At 35.8% G+C, this 21,150-nt stretch overlaps 1 protein-coding gene across 2 annotated transcripts in view; it reads right to left on the bottom strand.

Moving 5' to 3' along the window:
- LOC149085224 (alpha-2C adrenergic receptor-like) overlaps positions 1-16,084 on the bottom strand; it is a 70,174-nt gene extending 54,090 nt beyond the window's left edge. For both annotated transcript variants that reach the window (XM_089233099.1, XM_089233100.1), the window contains exon 1: positions 15,433-16,084. The gene's annotated coding sequence lies outside the window, so the exon portion shown is untranslated. The remainder of the gene's footprint in view (positions 1-15,432) is intronic.
- Positions 16,085-21,150: the final 5,066 nt, after the last annotated feature.

Raw genomic sequence — 21,150 nt, 5'->3', positions numbered from 1 at the left:
CACAACAGGCAAGCTGCCCAAAGAGGTGGCTGAAAAAAGATGCGCATATGGATGTCGAGTATAACTTAAATACAACAATTCAATATAAAAGCATATATCTCGAAAACTATTAATAATATATAATACTCAGCGAAGGATGATGTCACTCTCCGCGATCCATACGAACGTTATTAACAACTGGCTGATGCGAAAATATATTTTGGAGAAAGAGAAAATTCAACTGCCTTTGCGGGGAAAGAACGTGGGTTCGATTCCCCGCAAAAGCAATTGAATTTTCTCTCTTTCCAACATATATATTCCCATCAGCCTGTCACTAACTTTTACATAGCTGTCATTAACGTTCGTATAATGCACTGCCCATAAAAAATATTATGGCTGTCTCTTACCTAAGCATGGATAGATTCTCGATTTATCCCAATATGTTTATCGAACTTTAACGTATCAATTGTGTTAGAATTCACGTTCCTCGGAGGTGAAGAATTTCATTTATTGACAATAATATTAAAGAAAAAAATTCCCTGCGACAACACAACCTGGAGTTGTCCTTTACTAAACGATACTGGTGTCCCCTTGTCGAAGCAGCCGATTGACGGTATTTTCATAACTCATGGTCCATCCTATTCAGCCCGTTGAAAATTTTAAACACTTCCATCGTATTTCCCCCCCCCCCCCACACACACACACCTACGTTTCACCAATGTAAACATATTCAAAAAGTCCAGTCTCTCTTCATAGCTCAAGCCATGTTTGCCAACAAGAGCCAGCATAGCTCTTCTTTGTCCCCCCCCCAACCAAGTCTATGTCTCTCTGTAGGTATGGCCAACAAAACGTTACGGTACACTCCAGTCCAGGACGAACTAAGTCACGGAAAAGCGGAAAAATCACTTCAAGAGAATGCGAAGAGACCTTTTTAAGAATGAAATCGAGCAGCACTTTTTTGACCATTGCTGAGCAATTTTCAGTAAACCTAAGCCGCTCATCAATGATCATTCCCAAATCGGTGACCCTAGTTGCATTCGAGATAGTAATACTCAAATATACTTGTTCTCATAAGTTAGGTAACAAAGCTGAATATTCGTATGGAAACAAACATTTTTAATGTTTTCATTGAAACTTATGCAGTTTATAATCATAAACTTAGGATGAATCATAAACTATGCTCTTGTGAAATTAACGAAGAAAACTAAGTGATCATGCCAATATTGAGCGTCATAAAGTTGAATGGAGAAGGTCGATTAACGATTAATAGAGGTCTGTGGACAAGGGGTCCATTCGAGTGAAAGACATGTTTTTGACCTTGGTGTTTGACTTGAACTTTTTTTTTTAGGCTGAGCATTCAAAAGTGAAATTTTTGTAACCAACCCAAGTGGGATCCAGGTCAGTGAGACTATGATTAGGTTAGGTTATCTATCCTCTAAGGATGGCGCCCATTGTTTGTATCGAAAAGCGTAAGGAATTTCGTGGTTTTAACTTTTACTTGGCTTTTTCGTTGGTTTTCTTCTGTGATTATATCGGGCAAAGGATTATTTGCTTTTCCATGTTTACCAAAGTTTACCGAAGCTTCGCAGACACCACAAACAGCAGTTACACGTTGCAAAAGTGTGTTTCCCTACATGTTGTATGGGATTAAAACGATGATAGATAGATCTCGATGGTCATGCCATACTAATTACTGTCCCAGATTGCACGTACTGCTTGATAATGCGAGTGCTACGATATCTTCCGTTTATCTGCATAAGCATGGAACCGGGGCTCATGGCCTAATTTTTTGTGGCTCATGAGTCCCCATATATACATGAACATATGGTCGAGGAGATATCATTTTGATATGAACTAGTGTCACTGAACTGCTAGTAAAAATCAAAGGACTCCATTGGGGGATTGAGCACCGAATAACAGAATTCATTGAAATTGAATACGCCATTGTCATCCCTAAATTATGGCAACAACACAACAATGTGTCATTGTAACGAACCACATCTTCATTGACAGTATCCACTTTCACCTCACAAATGTGAATGCATATCTGAAGGCCTACGGAACCAAATTATTTTTTCGTACATACACATTCTGGTTGCTTATAGATTGCTTTATTTAATTCTGCCACACCATCAGGTACACATTTTCGTTCATTTTAACAAATCCACAAGAACCTATTTCTTAATTGATCAACCCATAAAAAAAATCGAAATTAATAATCGAATAAGTCTTTGTTTACTCTCTCTCTCTCGCACGGTTAGTTCAATGAAAAATATCATTTATTAAAAATTCACCGATATCCTTTTGTGATTGATCTTTTAGTGAAATTTTATGAACACCTATCTGTAACTAAGGATCAACGTATTTGACTAGGACAAATAATATCTGCACTTGTTTGCACAGAAAAATAGAGAACGCGCGTGTCAAGCAAATCGGAATTTTTCCGACGCTTTATAACAAACCGATATTTTATTTTTAAGCAGCTAGTGTGTGTGTGTGTGCGCGCGTGCATATTTATTTAAAATGAGATTGATCGGTTTAGTCGTACTTCAAAAAAATATTTAAAAAAATAAAAAGAAGAAGAATGTTTCCAAACGTCCTATTTCAAGGGTAAAGCTTCACCACGCATTCGTCAGATGACTCTATAACAACGGAGGTGTCAGATAGTGAATGTAAAATTTATTTATGTACGTGACTTCGTGCCAGTTCTCGAAGCTGCTGCAACTTAAGGGAAAGAAAGTCTCAGGTATCAGCTTTTGCTTCACAAAGTTAGACATTCACTTTGGAATAAATATATATATGTATGACATACAGTACGGATAAATATTTAAGCGCGCACCCACGTCAACATGCAATCTCGGCAAGTCACCGAGCCTAAAATAATATTTCAATATAATATGCAGTCTTATCGGTGATTACGTTGAACTTTGTGATTTTTGACAAGGCCATTAAATTTCTCCTTGTCTATGATATTTTTTAGCTACTAAACACGAAAAGCTTCAATGGGATTGAAAAATATCTGTATTTTTCTATCTCTCTCATTATGTTTTTATTATTGTGTCGGTCACTTTATCAGAGAAATTAAGATAATGAGGTCGAGGCACACAGAGGTTTTGCGGATTAATACATACAAGCTCTTCATTGGGGGAGGGGCGTTCTTAACCCTACAGTGCATGATTTTTTTCATGTGAAAACGTCTTTTAAATCATCTGAGAGCATTCGCAAAAAGTTGCGGGACGAAATTATTTAAACGCTCATATCTCAAGAAGTACTCAACCGAAGTCAAAAGCAATGGTATCGTCAGATGCAAATTGCAAAGGTGCATTCAATTATATTACTCTGGTTTCAATATCTCTTCCTATCTAGGCACCAGGCTCACAGCCCTGATTCTTAACAAATAGTTTTACGCTGTATTTCAAAACGTACGCTACGCAAGTCAAAAGCAATGGTATCGTCAGATGCATATTGCAAAAGTGTATTAATGATATTACTCTAATTTCAGATACTATACAGGGCGCATAGCTCACTCCTCGAATCACAAATTCGTGGTGAACCGTTGATCTTGGAGAGACATACTTCCTGTTAGAAAGAGTGTCTAAATAACGTGTGGGCCTCAGATACGTCATTCTTATCGCAAGTGCTTGTATAAATATCAAAACAAAAAAAGTTAACTTTTATACGAACACCCTCTCTGAAATTATTTAGTTTGAAAATTTTGAAATTATTTCGTTCAAAAATTTTGAAATTATTTCGTTCAAAAATTTTGAAATTATTTCGTTCAAAAATTTTGAAATTATTTCGTTCAAAAATTTTGAAATTATTTCGTTCGAAAATTCTGAAATTATTTCTTTCAAAAAGTCTGAACATATTTTTTCACGTAGGTATTTTTCAGTATTTCTGTGAATGCTGTAATTAGGTAGATATGCCTTTTAGAGAGAGATCCTTACTTTTCCGTTTAAGATATATAAAATAAAAGGGTCCATCCTTTAGTGGTTTTAGCTAAATTTCTAAAAATGGTCGGCGGTCCACGGCAAAAAGCTCCGACGGCCAAATGTTGCCTGCGCGTCATGCGTTGAAGACCCCCTGGTCTAGGCAGATGAACATCTAGCTCAGAATTTCCTAAACTTTTTGTACCATAGCTTCATTCTTCAGAAATTTTTTTTCTCTCATCGTCCTCTCCTCCCCCAACTCAAACATCATTTCAACATGTAGGATCCCATGCCATATCTGTAGCTTCTACCGCCTTCCTGAACCATTCCAGTGGGTAATATTGCTGACTTGGGGAAACAATGATCTGGGCAAAAGTAGAGCAGTTGGAATCTTGATCTGCCTGTATGCAGTTACTTCTTTCCTGTGAAGAAGAAAGGAACAAACTTTTCTTATAGAAAATGTAGATGGTACTGTTACAACCGATGTCAACGTATGGATGCCATCAACTTCGTTGTTTACATTTTTAGAAATGTTTTCTCTAAAAAAAACTCAGACCCAACACAATTGGTAGTAAGTATAATATGGTGATATGACAGCAGTTGGGATGTGTGTTCAAGGAAGATAGCATATAAGAGGAAAGAAAAGGAGAACTTCTCATGCAAATCACCACTTTCCTAGGGTAAAACAATAATAAACTTCCTTATGATGATAATAAACTTCTTTTGTGTGTGCGTGAAAAGAAAAATAAGGCCAATTAGTCCTAAATGCACCGTTTAAAGCTACTACCGAACGGATAAATCAGTGGTTCTTAACCTGCGGTATGCATACCCCCTGGGAGATAGGCAATGGATCATTCAGGGGTACACGAAAAATAACCAACAGTGGCTGAAAGAACGAGTAAAGTGCTAAAAAGTTGAAAACGTTAGCAAGTGTTTCATATTTCAAGTAGTATACACATTTACTACTTCTGGGGCACACATGTCTAAGGAGTAATTAAGAGTCCTACGTATTTCTAGTTATAAGCAAAGCTGTATATGAATTTCTAGAGGTACGCCAGTATTATAAGCATATCTGGAATGTTAACAACTATCTTACGCATTTCTAGGGATACGCAAGCCCCCAATGCATTTCAAGGAGGTACCCACGATTTATACTCATTTCTGATTATGCGCAACGCACGCCTATAGCGCATTTCTGATGATACACAATGCGCGCCTATAACGCATTTCGGATGATGCACAATGCGCGCCTATAACGCATTTCTGATGATACACAATGCGCGCCTATAACGCATTTCGGATGATGCACAATGCGCGCCTATAACGCATTTCTGATGATACACAATGCGCGCCTATAACGCATTTCTGATGATACGAAACCCCCCTGCCTGAAACGCATTTCTAGAAGTACGCAATCACTTCCTACACATTTCCAAAGGGTACTAGAAACATTGGAGGCAGTGAACCACTGGAATAGATGAATGAATTCATGTCTGGATCGGAATTCGAATTCAGAGCGCTGTAGAAAACTTCTGGGACACAAAAAACGAAACAATTAGGCACACACACACGCGCGCGCGCGAATGGAATGGATTACTATATGTTCTAGGTCTTCTCCCCGATTTTTTCTGGGATTTTCAATTAAAATAAAATTATTATAACATCAAAACTATAGAAATAAATTGTTGAATATTTCTGCAGTAATATATGTTGATATCATTTTACGTATCTTCAGGTTAATTTAAATATCACAGGATGTGTCCCGCTCTTTACGAAGCCACCATATTTTTAATTATTTTAACACGAATGGAAATATTGTAACGCAATTCGAAATAAATTTACTACATTTTAGGAGAAATGTGATGATGTCATAACCACAAATGTATTAGAATTGTAAATAATATGCATATAAGCAGGATTGAAGCCGTTACACTATATTTAGGAAAGCCCTCGCCAGTACGCTCGCTGTCAACACCTAAATTTCTTCGGTAATGTTTGCTTTGACAGCGTCTTATGGTTGTGATAAACTTGCTATTTCGGATATCCTTATAGAAAATAACCAAGCGGGATAAAATTGAGCTAGACCTTCGTCCCTTCAAAATGACGCGATCGCTGACAAATGACTTAATTTCAGCCATGTTGATATTGGGATGTCACTCTATCCTCCTGAAAATACCCAATTTACAGTTCCTCGCCGTCAGATTGATTTACCAAGATGTTAAAGATTTCCATATATGTAGCTGGTTGCATCGAAGAAGATGAGGCCAATTAAATGCCGGCGGAACATACACACCAAGCACCAATCTATTCTGAATTAAAAATAAAAATTATCTATCCCGTGTATAGATGTTCATCTCGTCTAAGCACAGGAATTTAGAAAATTGGTGTCTATGTAATATTTTGTTAAACTAAACCTTATCCGAGAACCACGTGCAGTCTAAAACGCTCGGATATTCATTAACAAGTGTCACGGATCCTCGTAGTATGTTACTTTTCACTTGGTTAAGCTCATTTAATCAAGTCAGGTTGACACACCGTTATCACATGCATTGCAGATTAGTGCTACATACAGACTTATTTATTTTCATTTTTCCCACGGTCAACCTACTTCTGTTCAAATGGCATTAAAATATTTTGACTGTTAAAAATTTTAGAAATTCAAATTCAATAGTGAATGTTAAAAACACATGACGTCAGAATCTTAGAACTTATTTATACGTTCGTTAAAAATTTATGGCATTTATGGTGACGTGAATTGCCATTCAGAGTGCGTTTAGGCCATTTAGACTTGAACCTACAAATTGAAGCCGATTCCGAGAGAGATAGAGGGAAATAACTATTGCTCTATCATTTCTATACTCAAGCCTAATACGTTAACGTTTTTTAATTAACTCTCACCGTAGAAACATTGTCGAATACCGAGGGATCCTAGAATCCTCTGACATATGCTACAGTCCAAGGGTTCTCAACCTTTTAGAGTGTGGGCCACTTTGGTTTGAAAACGTGTCGCGGGCAGCTTAAGTTACCTGTAAATGTGCCGCGGGCAGCTTAAGTTACCTGTAAATGCGCCGCGGGCTAGTTAAGCGATCTGTAAATGGTCCGTGGGCTGTTTAAGTGATCTGGAACAGAGCTGCATGTCACTCAAGTAATCACCATGAACTATATATATAAGCGCCACTTAGTTCATTTTTACAAAATTAGGTTCGAGATCGTGGACCACATCACATGACTTCGAGAACCATATTTGCCCCGCGGACCGTGGATTGAGTATATATGCCATAGCTGCTCGCTATATCTTTATTCTAAATTTTACTTCGTACTGAAACACACCCGCTTTGCAACAACCGGTCTAATACGTTCGAATTATCATGAAGAAGTGTTAGAAACCGTCATAGGCCGGTATTACACTATAAAAACTTGATAAAATATCTTTTAAAATCTTGAAAAATGAAAAAAAAAACTTATTGATTGCATTCGAGCAAATTTAACCAATAGGCTTATCGGTGGTTGTTTTTTTCAAGTTTTGTTTAAGATCTTCTATCAAACTTTTATAATGTGATCCCGACCATATAACTATTTTAAGTTTGCTAGGCTCATTTGATTCAATCAGGCTATTTCACCCCTCCCCCCCCCCCGCCACTATGCTTCTTGCATTCCGAAATTAATTTTCCATTTCTTTTCATTTTTCACGAGACATTCTTAATTCTGCATTGCGTTGCTATATTTTTCATTAGTGTTAGAAACATTTCGAAATATTTAAGATTGGTAGCTAGGAGAGGGGACATGATGTCAAAATCTTAAAACTTTTTCTCACATTCCTTAACATTGGAAATGGACAACACGAAATTCAAACCACTGTTATCCAGGCACATCGAGGCTATTACGGGTCATATTCACCGACATGGTTTAAACTGTAGTCACAATTTTTGGATAAGAGATCAACATGGATTGGTTAAAAACCTGAATTTAACCAATCCGTGTCGATCTCTTATCAAAAAACTGTGACTGTAGTTTAAACCATGTCGGTGAATACCGCCCTTAGACTCGTACCTATAGTTTAAAGCAGATTATTAGACCTGCATTTCCACCGTTTCTATTCTCAAGAGAATATGCAGTCGCATATAGTTAATTAAAATTCCAAAGTCACTGGAGAAAATTTCTCCAGATCTGTAAAATGACTACCAATCGTAACTTAATCATCAACATTCACAAATGATAATAATTATCGATTATTAAAACTTTACCATCGGTTAAGAGATACTGTTTCCCAAATTTTAATAATTTATAATTATAATAAAAAATTTATCTTAGCCGCTACATTATTCCACTGTCCTGAAATCAGCACCACTGCAGAATTTGTGCAGCGACCATGTTCAAAGCCTGATTTACGGTAAAAGTTCATTATCATCCGTAACGAAACTGTTTTCCAAATTTCGCTTATCATTCGTATGCTATAAAAGGAAATGCACTTTTATTTACGTATTATAATTTGTACTTTCCGATACTTTCCGTCCTTTTATTGACGGTGAAAATAATTCTGATTTTGAATGTGGTGCAGCTTTTTTATTATAGGTTGAACAACATAATCGGTATCAAGTGGTACACATTCATGATGTGCACCTTAGCTGAACAAAATTAAAATGGGCATTAATTTATCAAAGAAATAGTGGAGGAAAACAGAATTTTCAAAACTTTTATTTGTCTGTAAAGATTTGTTTTAACAACTTGGTCGAGAAAAATAGTCTAACTTACATAATTTTTCAAACTAAATTTTTCATACAAAAAATGATTTCCTTCCTCCAACTTCGAATTATCCAAAACATTCAAGGAAAAAATTAGAATTATACAAGAAATCTTAACATTAAATTAGGTAGAAAACTAAAGGATAATTCGCAAGAGTTAGAATTATTAAAAATTCGAATTAATAAAATTCAAGTTCTACTGTACATAGTATATTTCTCTATATTAGCATTCACCGCAAGAATCTTTCGTCAAATACCGAGAGAGATAAAGATCACGGAGATTTTCACCTTAATTTTATTGTAATTCTTACTCGCTTTCTCTGATAACCATTCAATATATTCAGATTTTCATGAATAGATTTTCGTCAAAAACTATAATTGTATGTCACTAATTCCTCTTTGTCAGACTCGTTTAATTGAATCAAGCTATTCCAACGCTACTACGTCTTCTAAATTATTGCAATTGTGCACCACACTAATTTTGCATTCCATTTTTCATAATATGAACTTTTCCCGTTAAACTTGCGTTGCTATATCTTCAATAGTATTAAAAATATTTCAAAAAATGTCAGATTTATAGTTAGCGAGCAGGACAGACAATTCAGACAGATTTCAGAATCTTAAATAAACTAATTTTTATATTTCTTAACCCTGAAAGTACGACGCGAGATTCCCACTACGCTTATTGCCGTGCACATCAAGACTTTGACCTACACTTTAACCCTTTCAGTACCACGTTATGAAAAAATGAAATAATTATCATGGACATTTTTTCATAGGTCATTTTAGTTCTAATTATAGAATATAAAAACCTTTTTTTTTCAAAAATTATTTAGCACATAGCGATTTGATTAACCTGGTACTTGAAAGCTAATGAAAAATTCAAATATGTTGAATAATACACAACAACGAAGATTTACTTATTTTACGACAAAGAAAGCCATAATTTGTCTTATACATTTGTTAGGAAACATTTTGTATAGGTAGTGTTTTACTGCATTACATAAAAGTGTAATGCAGTGAACACTTTCACAGGAGCGAAATATCTGAGTTTTATTAATTAACCTGTTTAAATAACTTGTCCCACTTGTGAAATCATCTAATGATCGTAAAGTAACTATACAGCTTCATACTTCAAAATACCAACACCCAACAACGTATGTAAGATAGAGATGTTATGTGGGTTAAAAAGGTGGTTGTACTTAAAAGTACCGTCAGTACTGAAAGGGTTGAAGATGATGCCGATACCTGCATCTCTACCGTTTCTATTCTCAAGAGTATATACTGTACATAGTAGGCTATTTATCTATGAGCATTGACCAGCTTCTGTCAAATATCGAAAGAATCGAAGACCCCTGCGATAAACTATAACTTTATTGTAATTTTTGCTTCGTATTTTTGTTGTTTTTAGATATATTTTAGATCCATATTTTTATGGGAAATTTTTCACTGCCCGTTGTCCATGTAACCAGTTAGTGGATCTAGAATTTGTATTTATGTTTGTATTTGGAATGCATCGTAATTACTTGCGGACAATTTTTTGAAGAAAACTGCTGCATATTATACAATGCTGCCTTTTATCTCCATCCTGATGATTAAAACATTAATACAGCAATAACCCGAAATTACGCGTTGGGTGGGACCGACGACAAAATCACATAAGTCGAATTCGCCTAAGTCGGGGTACAGTTTACCATAGAAATACGTATAAATATTAGTTAATTGAGAAATTTTCGAATTTGGTAGCAAATTCTTGCACAAGCACACCTGCCCTTTTCTTTCTTGCTGTTACTATATGTTTGGTATTCTTCTATAGCCTCATAAAATCAAACTTGCGATGTGACTGCAATCCGGTCCGGCAAAAAAGACTATTCCCCTAAAATCTGTGCAAATTATAGTCCTGTGTTAAATGTTTTGAATGTTTTCATAACACCTTGACCCATCAAAAGAAATGAGCTGCTTGCGGTTAAAGGCAAGAAAACAACTTTCAGTCATGAGTTAAAATTAATTGAAAATTACAGACCACACAAGTGTATTGTCTCATCAAAGAGCATCACGATAAACAAATTATTTTTCAAACTGGCGTTGGATTTCAGGTATGGAATTGTAATCTTTGTAAAAATGGCAGATATACCAAACAAGCCTCGTGATTCCATTTCTTAATCTCAGAAAAGTTTTCATCTTTATATGCTGTAGTCTCACTCAAAAATCAGAGTAGTTCTATCACATATCACGCTCTGATCGAATGAGACAATTCTTTACTTGATTGTCGGTTAATAATCTCTACTACCTTAACAATAATGATTATCCTCCGCAGTCCTGAAAGAAACTTAGAATTTTAAGTTTTTCACGTATATTTTTAATTCTAATACTACTACCGTACATGCACTTCGTACACATTCCTCTTCAGAATTTCTAACGAATCGGTATGGGCTGGAATATGTGTTCTGCGCGTATGTGTCGCCACTAACGTATTTATGTCGTCAGATTTGTGCTTGATTCATTGCTGGTGCTGCCATCTGCAATCTACATTTTGAATTCAAAATGGTAAATGCTAGCAACGATTATATGTAGTACAAGGTCCGCCTGCTCTCTCTACGGAGAGACTGTTATAGTAATTAAAAAATTCGGGTTGTAAACTTTAAGGTAAAAAAAATAAATTCAAACAAAACATTTTACAAAATTAGCGAAATCACAGTGACTCATGCTTTGAAACAGACATTGTTGTCGTTAATTAGCGACATCTACCAGCAAATTCAAAACATAAAACGGAAAAAATACGACCTCACCTCATGCGCAAATGTGATTCTCAATTTTTATTTTCAAATTGTATGCAGTAATGAACGTTCAAAGCACATTTTTCACATATGCAAAGCTATACATTCGAGGGTTAAATTAAAAAAAAAAAGTGAATTTTTCACAAAAAATCACGCTACTCGTGGTAGCATAAGTCGGGGGTGTGATTGCAATGTTTACTTTTGATATATATCCGTTGTATATAATATTTTGTCCTTACGTGATGTGACCGTTAGCAATGTTTTTTGAAGGGGCATATTTCTTCTACGTCAATAAATGGCTGTGTTTTTATCGTCTGGAGCAGGAAATGCACGTACATATGCACTTCCAATCTCGTTTCTGGTAATGTCTTGATCAGCTGTCTCTACTATTCATTTATTTTTGTTGCAACGAATTAAGGAGAAGAAAAAGTTCTTCTGTCGCGTTCATTCAGTTCCAATGCAAGAAAAAAGACCGAGAGATGCTTCTCTTCAACTCTTACTTCACCGGGATAAAAATTTCTTCACGTAATTCTTACGACTGTTGACGTATCTTGAGTGAGAAGGAGAAATAAGTAGTATTTTTTCTATTTATATTTATTTATTTTTTGTCTTATTTCTATCTCAAGCATATCCTTTGCAACATCAGCAGAATATATAAGAGATATAAATATTGCTGGAAGGGCTTCATACATTCGCTATCAATGTAATTCCTTCAAGGGCTCTATGCTATACACTTGTTACATATTATGTCATAACACTAATAATCTCATATGTCGAGTTGGTGTAAACAGCAAATTTTTGTGATCACATCTTGTATTTTTCATTTTTAATGTGATTTACCTGTTTATTGAATGTGACAAAGTAATTAACATCTATATTTGATTTTTTTTTAGTGTTTCTGACCACAAGAATTTATGCAATTATTTTTACAGTCAATAATAGTGAAACCTCCTCCCAACAATGGCCACTAATGGGACTGAGCAGATGTGCCCATTATTGGGATGTTACCGTCGTTAAGAGGTTCAGTATTTCTGAAAAATACATTAAATTTTTTGATTGATGTAAAATTATAACAACCCATGGTTTAGAAGAAGCTGTTTTGTAGCACATGACACGTATTTTGCATTTAAGAAGCGGGAATTTTTCACGAAGAACTTTATTTGGAATTTTCCATTGTTAATTTCATTCAAAAATTCCCGGAATAAAAATACGTACAGCTGCGCCGTAACCCTTGTATCTTGGGACATGCATTCGTCAGGTCAAATTCATCCTCCGATGCAATCTGCAATCAGCTATTTTTTGTTCTTAACTAGGACAGCATTTTCAATTAGTGCTTACGTGGGAACCGTTAGTCAAACAGCATGGAAAACAAGGACGCTCTTGTCTATAACATAGGCAGTTGCCAAATTCTCATCAAAATTTCTGCTTTGTTTTTTCTGAAATGCATCTAGCGCACCCGTTAGCATCTACTTAAGGAACATCTCGGGGTCCACGGACCGCATTTTGGAACCGGACGTAGAGAAGAATCCATACCTATTTTTATGTTTGAAGTGCTCAAGGAAGGAAGAACTCTTTAAAAGCAAATCTTGAGGGTTATTATTATTATTATGTGATAAAATGCATAATTTTTCTTTCATGTTAATTTCCAAAAGTGACCGTTATACAGATGCTAATTCAATGGGATGCGTTCTGTTCCAAGAAAATATGGCCTCTGTTTAGAGGTTACCGTTGTTCGGAGGTGACCGTTATAGGAAGTTTTACTGTATATGTATACACATAAAGTGCACATTTTGTATTTTTAAGAACAGAAATAAGACTTTCTGCAAGTAATGAATAACCAGGGGAGAAGTACAAAATGTTTTCAAATAAGTTGATGTCGATTTGCCCGGAAATATTACGTAAAAAAATATTTTTCTTCTGATGTTCTGATTTTTTTTTAAAAACTTTTAGTATATTATGCATATTACGCATTATTATGCATAGTAATGTTTATTACATGGAAAGGAAAGTTATGCCTCTGGTGCATAGGTTATCGCACTTGCCGGGTACACAAGAGGAACCGGGTTGGATTCCTAGAGAAGGCAACTAAATTTTCTTCCCAAAGGTTTGTGTGTGTGTGTGTGTGTAATAACAACAAAAGGCATAACAACAAAAAAACTTTAACTGAGTAAACTTTTAGTATGTTTAACTAAATTCAACAAAAATACGGAATGCATCCAACATTAATTCAGTATTTACATTCAATTTATTTCATAAAATTTTTTTAAACACGGATATACTTTCAAGAAGAATCATGGAAAGGACTGAAAATCAAATTTTAGAAACTTTTGGATACCGAACTTTTTGGATATTCTAATTTTTGAAGGAAAAAAAATGTATATACGAAATATCAATTTCTCTACGAATATATATTTTTTTAATTTTTATGTAGGAGTGCTTTTATAAAATTATATACATATTAAGATAGCATTATCACGTATGTTAACTTCACACAAATCTCAATCGCTGATCAGTGGATTGACCAATAAATTTGTGATAGGGCTCATTCTCTTTATTCGAGCGTAACTGTGGGACTAACAACGGATTTCCACGTATGGTTTCGCATTCTTCATTCGCAAAATTTGACAAGAAAATAGACAAGACTCATAGTATGACACTAGGCATATTGTAAAGGATTAGTATAGTGGTTTTTTAATATGCAACTTATTAGTCGTGTCTTTAAAAGTTGTTACTTTTCACCTACACACACATGGAAAATTAAGAAATTCAACATTATTTTTGACCGGAGAAGGTAAATATCTACAGGAAAGTGGATAAATTACAGTAGCATAGATGCCAGTAACAAATTTTGGCATATATGAAAGATAACTCAAAGAATTAGTTCACACAGGTTACAAAACATAACCACGAGGTCAACTTATGTCATATAGCAAAAACAGGTAAGCAGCCGGTATATACTTGAAATTACGGTATTGAATGACTTCGTCAGGCAATGACGAGGCATACGTTGAATTATATCATCTACGGAATTCAGTACCGGTCTATGGGATATCAGTCTTAAATATTTTTCTAGAAGATGGACATCTTCCTGAGGAACATTTGAAGTCACCGCGCCAATTTCGTACCATTTTGTGAAGTCAATGTCTATTACAGCACCGAATATATTTCTTACTTCAATTTTGAACACGCGTGTACTTGGGGCTGCATTCTACTTAAATCTCTACTCTTATACTCATTCTACTCTATCTTTTTTTCGCAAACAGTCAAAAATTAATAATTCAAATAATATGTTGTGATGCACACGGAATTTAAAGTATTACACTTCATGAATACTATTGGAAAAATATCCTACTGTGCCGATTAAACTTTAGAGCAATTCCTAAAATCATTATATTATACTCGCTATATATCATCATAAGCCATAATTGAAGCACTCTCATAATCTATCTCGACACCTATATACTATTCCAAAAAATATGTATACTGTAGTACATTATGCATGAATTTATCTCTATATTGCACCGCATGATTTCTAATCCTATGCATAGATAAAATTTGATGACCGAGGCAAGACACTAACTCACACACGTTCGACATTAACTCACACACGTTCGACACCACACACCTTTTACTTTCGTAGGCTAAGACTCATTTAACTGAATAATTTCAGCAACTATCACATACATCATTTCATAAAACGAATGATTACACATCTGAACTGCCTTAGGCGCAAATAATTAAAATAAATGACCAATTTAGATTGTTGATTTCCTAAATACGTTGTTTATCTAATACACTGAATAAAATTCTAACCCATATATGCATTATTTCTCTCATCAATTGATCGAATACAGTGCAAATTGTTATTTATTTGATAACTAAATACTATAGCCGATTAAATATGCAATGACAGCATAGAAAATATTTCACTAAAATTGCATTCAGAATGCACGATAAATATTAGATTTCAATAAGATCAGACGGCAAAGAAAGACAAAAACTTACCGCAAGTTAGTTGCAACCATCAATACGACGGGCCACGCACTGCTACAGTTTCAAAGTTTCTTGTACCGGTGCAATGACTACACAACATTGCACACCGTCTCATCGCAGAAGTCAAACATAAGCAAAGATCGATGATAAAAAACTAGCATGCATAAAAATGTCTAGTCATCAAAGTACCAGAGGAACACTTGCATTTATTCGACAAAAAAAATCATAGTAGTTTCATTTTTCTACCGACCCATCGGCAAGCTTCAAGTGTTTGCCGAACAGTGTGTGAATACACAATGCTTTTTTTTTCTTACAACAAAAATTTCTGTATCAAAATCAAGTGCATATGTTCATATACTTCACCGGTGAATTAATCTACTAATTGTATGACAAGTTAGTCATTCAAGTCAGTGGTGATCTATCACAAAAAATAGAAGTAAAATTTTTTCTTAAAAATCTACCATTGATTTTGAATGGAAACGCCGGAGCGGAATTCGGGACGTGATGGAGTCGTGTAGCTGGAGTGTTACAGCTACGATGAAGCTCAAAGCATCTCATCCGCTCTAGATATATATATGCTCGGACAAGTTCAGAGAGAGGGTGTGTGTGTGTGCAAGAGAGACAGAGAGCGATAAGAGCGACCAGTGGAGTCCACTTGCGCTGGCGTGCGAGATGCTGAGTCCATAATCAAGGGAGACGCGCGCACATACGCGCCCACACTCCCTATCCTCCGAGTAAAAATGCCGATCGTATTTCCCGGATCGATTTGAGCGCCACCAGCGCTTTCTAGAGCAGAAATGGAGAAAAACCAAGAGATAGAAATATATATATTAAAAAAATAATAATAATAAATGTGTGTAAAAGATGGGGAATACAGCTAATAGAAGAATAAACTGAACACACACAGGAAAAAAAAAAAAAAGAGGATAAATAGCATAAAGGCAAAAATGAGCAAAAATGAGCATCGATGCTGCTACCATCATCTGTCTCTACTCTTAGCTGAGCAAGTAGTCGTTTGCTCAACTATATCTATTCCATCCAAAACAACAACATCAAGTAAAAAAAAAACGACACAAAAGTGCTGAAGTGAGCAAGAAATGAAAGAAAACGAAACAAATATTTTTCACCTGCTACTACATTTTTACCTCTTATACGGTGCTGGAAAAAAGTTTAAGGACAACAGAAAAACACACCGCGTTTATCGTGAAAACTTGTGCTTGTAGTTGCATGAAAATTACATAGTGACAACTACAAGCGGAACTAAACTGTTCCGCTTGTAGTAAAAATAATTCCAATAAGTAATAATAATTTCAGGAAAAACAAAAATGTTTAAATAATAGTAAAGGTCAAAACTCTTGGGAAAAAAAAGTACAATGAAACGCGAGTGGTTTCTGACGTCGGAGAAAGAAATTTGCATTTTTCTCATATTATCGTAATAGCCGACGAGACTGTTTCGATCTGTCATGCACTGTGAAATCAGTTTTTTTTATGAAACGGTGCCGAAGACAACATGTTTATTGGACATTGAGAAGGCAAAATACTTGCTCTCAAAGAAACTTCGATGCCCGGTCATGAAATGGCGGGAAGAATTTAAATAGTGAAGACCGTTTGTAAAAGTTTCATAAATTTGGCTCGAAAATTATAGACCGAAAGCTTGCGCAAAAATGTTTTTTTTCTTCTACCATTCGTCGGAAAAAGACGATTATTCACCGTTTTTGATTGAAATAAATTCGCTGGTGTAATTTCTCTTTCGTTATTTGCGTATCTTTTCTTTGACTTGTGTACGTCAGCGCCACCTATCGGCTGTTTTGAGTTTTTTTTTTTTTTCCTGTCTTAAAAAAAATTCCCGTGACCTAGCGATGCTAACCCTGCAAACCATTTTTTCATTTCTGTTATTTTTCCGGTTTTTATGAAATTTAAAGTTTCTACGGACTTATTGCCCGCCCTGTGTCACTGACCTATGCAATGGCAGAGCCATATCTTGGGAATGTAGGCATATAGAGACAGTTTTAGTGGATAATTTCTATTTTCTGAGGCACCTTTCGTAACTTTTAGACAGTTTTTGTTTGAACAGGATAATGCTCCTGTACATGGTTTAAAGTCTAAAAGACATTGGTTTCAGGCCAATTCAGTGAAACTCCTCGAGTGGTGGTGATTGAGAAGTCATTTTAATAGTTGTATAGAGCACTTGCGTGGCATTTCGACTCACGGAGCGTATAGAAATGGTGCGCAGTACGAAAAACAAACAGGATATTATTGCTTTTATCAAAGAACCTTTGAGAAGATGATCACACAGTTATTGACTTATTTCTATCAATGATCCTAAAAGATGAAACTTATAAAGAAGAAAAAGGGTGTCTCTTCTGATTAAAATATAATTTTTTTACAAGATATACGGAAGACTGGATATTGTGAAGATATTTAATATTTCAGATGTTTATTTTTTAAGGAAGGAAAAAACTCATCTCTGCCTCCACCGGGAGTCGAACCCGGGTCCCTCGATTGTCATGTCATATAATTTTTTTCACCTAATTTTTTTAATTTTCAAGTGTTCATGAACTGTGCAGTGGTGATCTGTAAATATGCCGCGGGTGATCTGGGAATGTGCTGCAGGCCAATTAAGTGATATGGAACTGCACCGATGGTCACGTAAGTGATCTTTAAATGTGATGGGGGGGGGCCGTTTAAGTGCTCGGGAACTGCGCCGAGGTGATCTGTAAAAATGCCGCGGGTCATTCAAATAGTCTGGAAGTGTGTCGCTAACCATTTTAGTGATATGGAACTGCACCGCCGGTCACTTGAGTGATCTGTAAATGTGACGTGGGCCGTATAAGTGCTCGGGAACTATGCCACGGATCACTCAAGTGATCTGAAAGTGTGGCGTAAACCAGTTCAGTGATGCGGAACTGCATCGCGGGTCACTTAAGTGATCTGTAAATGTAACGCGAGTCACTGAGTGATGTCACGGGCCAATCAAGTGATGTGTAACTTCATCGCAGATCACATAAGTGATCTAGAAATGTGTCACATAGTTTATTTTGACAAAGTTAGGTTTGAGGCCGCAGAAAACATTTGGCCCACGGGCCGGGGGTTGAGTATGTATAATATATATAGCGTGTGGCAAAAAATAGGAAAATAACAAGTCTATCCCTGGGCCACCGGGCTGGTAGGGGAACTTATTCTCCATCTGATGAATATGTTCTAACTTGTTTTGTTTGGACCTCCTATTTGCTTAATCTTACCTTTTTAGTTCTTGGATCACTAACTTAATTAACTGAATTAGGGTTGCCAAAACCCATGTCCTTTTGTAACTAGGCCCGGCCGACGGGGGCCCCATCGCTGGAAACCAGATACGAAAATATTATTATTTTTTTTTTACATTATAAATTTACTACGAGGGATTAGAGGGGCCAGTGAAAAATTCTGCCCTAGGGGGCTCAACGAAGATCCAAGCCTAGGGATCAAGACCCCTTTAGCCCCAGAAAGAGTCATCCTTAACTTGAAATTACTGGAATTCATTAAAAAAAACGCGTTCTTTGCGCACACACACACAGACAGAGAGAGAGAGAGAGAGAGTTAAATTTTGAGAAAAGATTCACACATACACAGACAAATCCATGCACCTCAGATTATACGGAGCCACGAACTTTCGAGACTACTGTAATTATAATAGCTAATTAGTATACAGGATGGGTGGGTAGCAGGGCGCATACCATTTTACTGGCGAACCGTTGGTCCTAGAGGCATACTCCCAATTGAAAAAGTATCCAAATAGCATGTAGAGAGAGAGAGTACTCAGATATGTCGTTCGTGTTGCAAGAGGTGGTAAACTTATTGAAATAGAGAAAATAACCTTTTATACGAACACCTTGTGTCCAAAAATCCAATTAGAAAGTTGTTGCCCTGTCTTTCCTGATGATAACAAAACTTTTCACGTTTCTAAGTGCAATATTCAATGAGATATGTGGTGGGAAAAAACAGCAAAAACGAGGGAAAGAAGCATTCTATAGGTTTTGAAGTTTTATCCTGAACTAGGGGGGGGGGGAGGGGTTGCAAGGGTTATATAGGTGATAAAATAAAAATGTTAACTTTTTATACGGACACCCAGTACTCACAAAAATCCAAAAAGGTGGGGGGGGGGAACAGCAAAAAACTTATGCAAAGCTTCTTTCCCTCGTTCATGCTGTTTTTTCCCACCACACATATCCCTTTGAATATTGCACTTAGAAACGTGGAATGATTTGTTAGCATCAGGAGAGACAGGGCAACCACTTTCTAATTGGGTTTTTGGGCACAGGGTGTCGGTATAAAAGGTTTATTTTATTTAAATAACTTTACCACCCTTTGCAACACGAACGACATATCTGAGGACTACACACTATTTGGATACTTTTTCAATTGGAAGTATGCCTCTAGAATCATCGGTTTGCCAGTAAAATTTCATGCGTCGTTTCCTATGCACCCTGTATAATATGTTTTAATTAATTGTAGGTGTATTGGAGAATATTTCTAAGGTAATAACTAATACCTGTGGGTGTTGTTGACCTAGAAAAATCATAAAAAATAGCTATCAAAAACGGCCAGAAAACTCGAAAAATACCCTAACTAAAAAAATAAATGCTATCAAAGTAACTAAGAATTGCTTTAAAAACCAATTGTGTTAAGTGAAAGATAATTTTTTTTATAGAATTGAAAATCACACATACAAATTTATTCTAAACGTTACATTTTTCATCAGACTGTGCCAATGAATTTTTTCAAATAAACAATTTTTAATTTTTGAATGAATTTAAGAAAAATCTAAATAGGCAAAATATAATTTTCTACAAGTGAAGTTTTGTACCGAGAAATATATTTATTTATTTATACAATATTGTTGGCCTTGGGGCCTCTACAAGAGGATGCGATTGAAAATGACAAAGATATTGTTTGATATTGGACAAAAACGAGTGATGGTGGGGGAATTTGACAATAAAGTTTGTGAGTTTGTTCCATATTCTCCTAACATCAACAGATGTTATCTTCTATATATATACGGGGTGATTATAAAAAAACTATCCCGACATATGGGCCCCTAACTATCATACCATTCACAGAAACTGAATGAAATTTTGGCATAAGGTATTTTGAGGTATGCGCTCAAGAATGATATGGAAAACAACAGTGTCACTCTAACAGTTACGGTTACAGTGAGAAAATTTCGAAAATATCAAATGGCAACACCAAGTTTTTTGTATTGGAATGCGATCTCCATACTGAAAAACACTAAATAGCGTTGGCGTTGGAATGGCACCTGTAGCACGAAAATCCCCGGAGCTAGGCAAGGAAAAAGTAAAAGGGACTTTGCCGTGCACCAGAGCATTAATGTTCGTTTTATTCGTCACACCGTTTCTTCGGCTGAGATCCCAGCCTGATTAGTCCTCCACAAGGTCATGTGGAAAATTTGTGAAACACAATAAAATGCTTTATTTTATGCTGCTTCTCTGTCCTTATTGGTTGTCCTCACTTTTAGCCTATCTACAGTTGCCGTTCGAACGCTATTTAGGGTTTTTCACAATGGAGATCACATTCCAATACAAAAAACTTGGTGTTGCCATTTGATATTTTCGAAATTTTCGCACTGTAACTGTAACTGTTAGAGTGACACTGTTGTTTTCCATATCATTCTTGAGCGCATACATCAAAATACCTTATGCCAAAATTTCATTCAGTTCCTGTGAATGGTATGAT

The sequence above is a fragment of the Pholcus phalangioides genome, unplaced genomic scaffold (genome assembly GCF_987345545.1).
Source record: "Pholcus phalangioides strain wild (caught in Gottingen) unplaced genomic scaffold, Ppha-v1.0 ptg000007l_1, whole genome shotgun sequence".
In the NCBI taxonomy this organism is placed as follows: domain Eukaryota; kingdom Metazoa; phylum Arthropoda; class Arachnida; order Araneae; family Pholcidae; genus Pholcus; species Pholcus phalangioides.
This window is presented reverse-complemented; position numbering and strand designations above follow the sequence as displayed.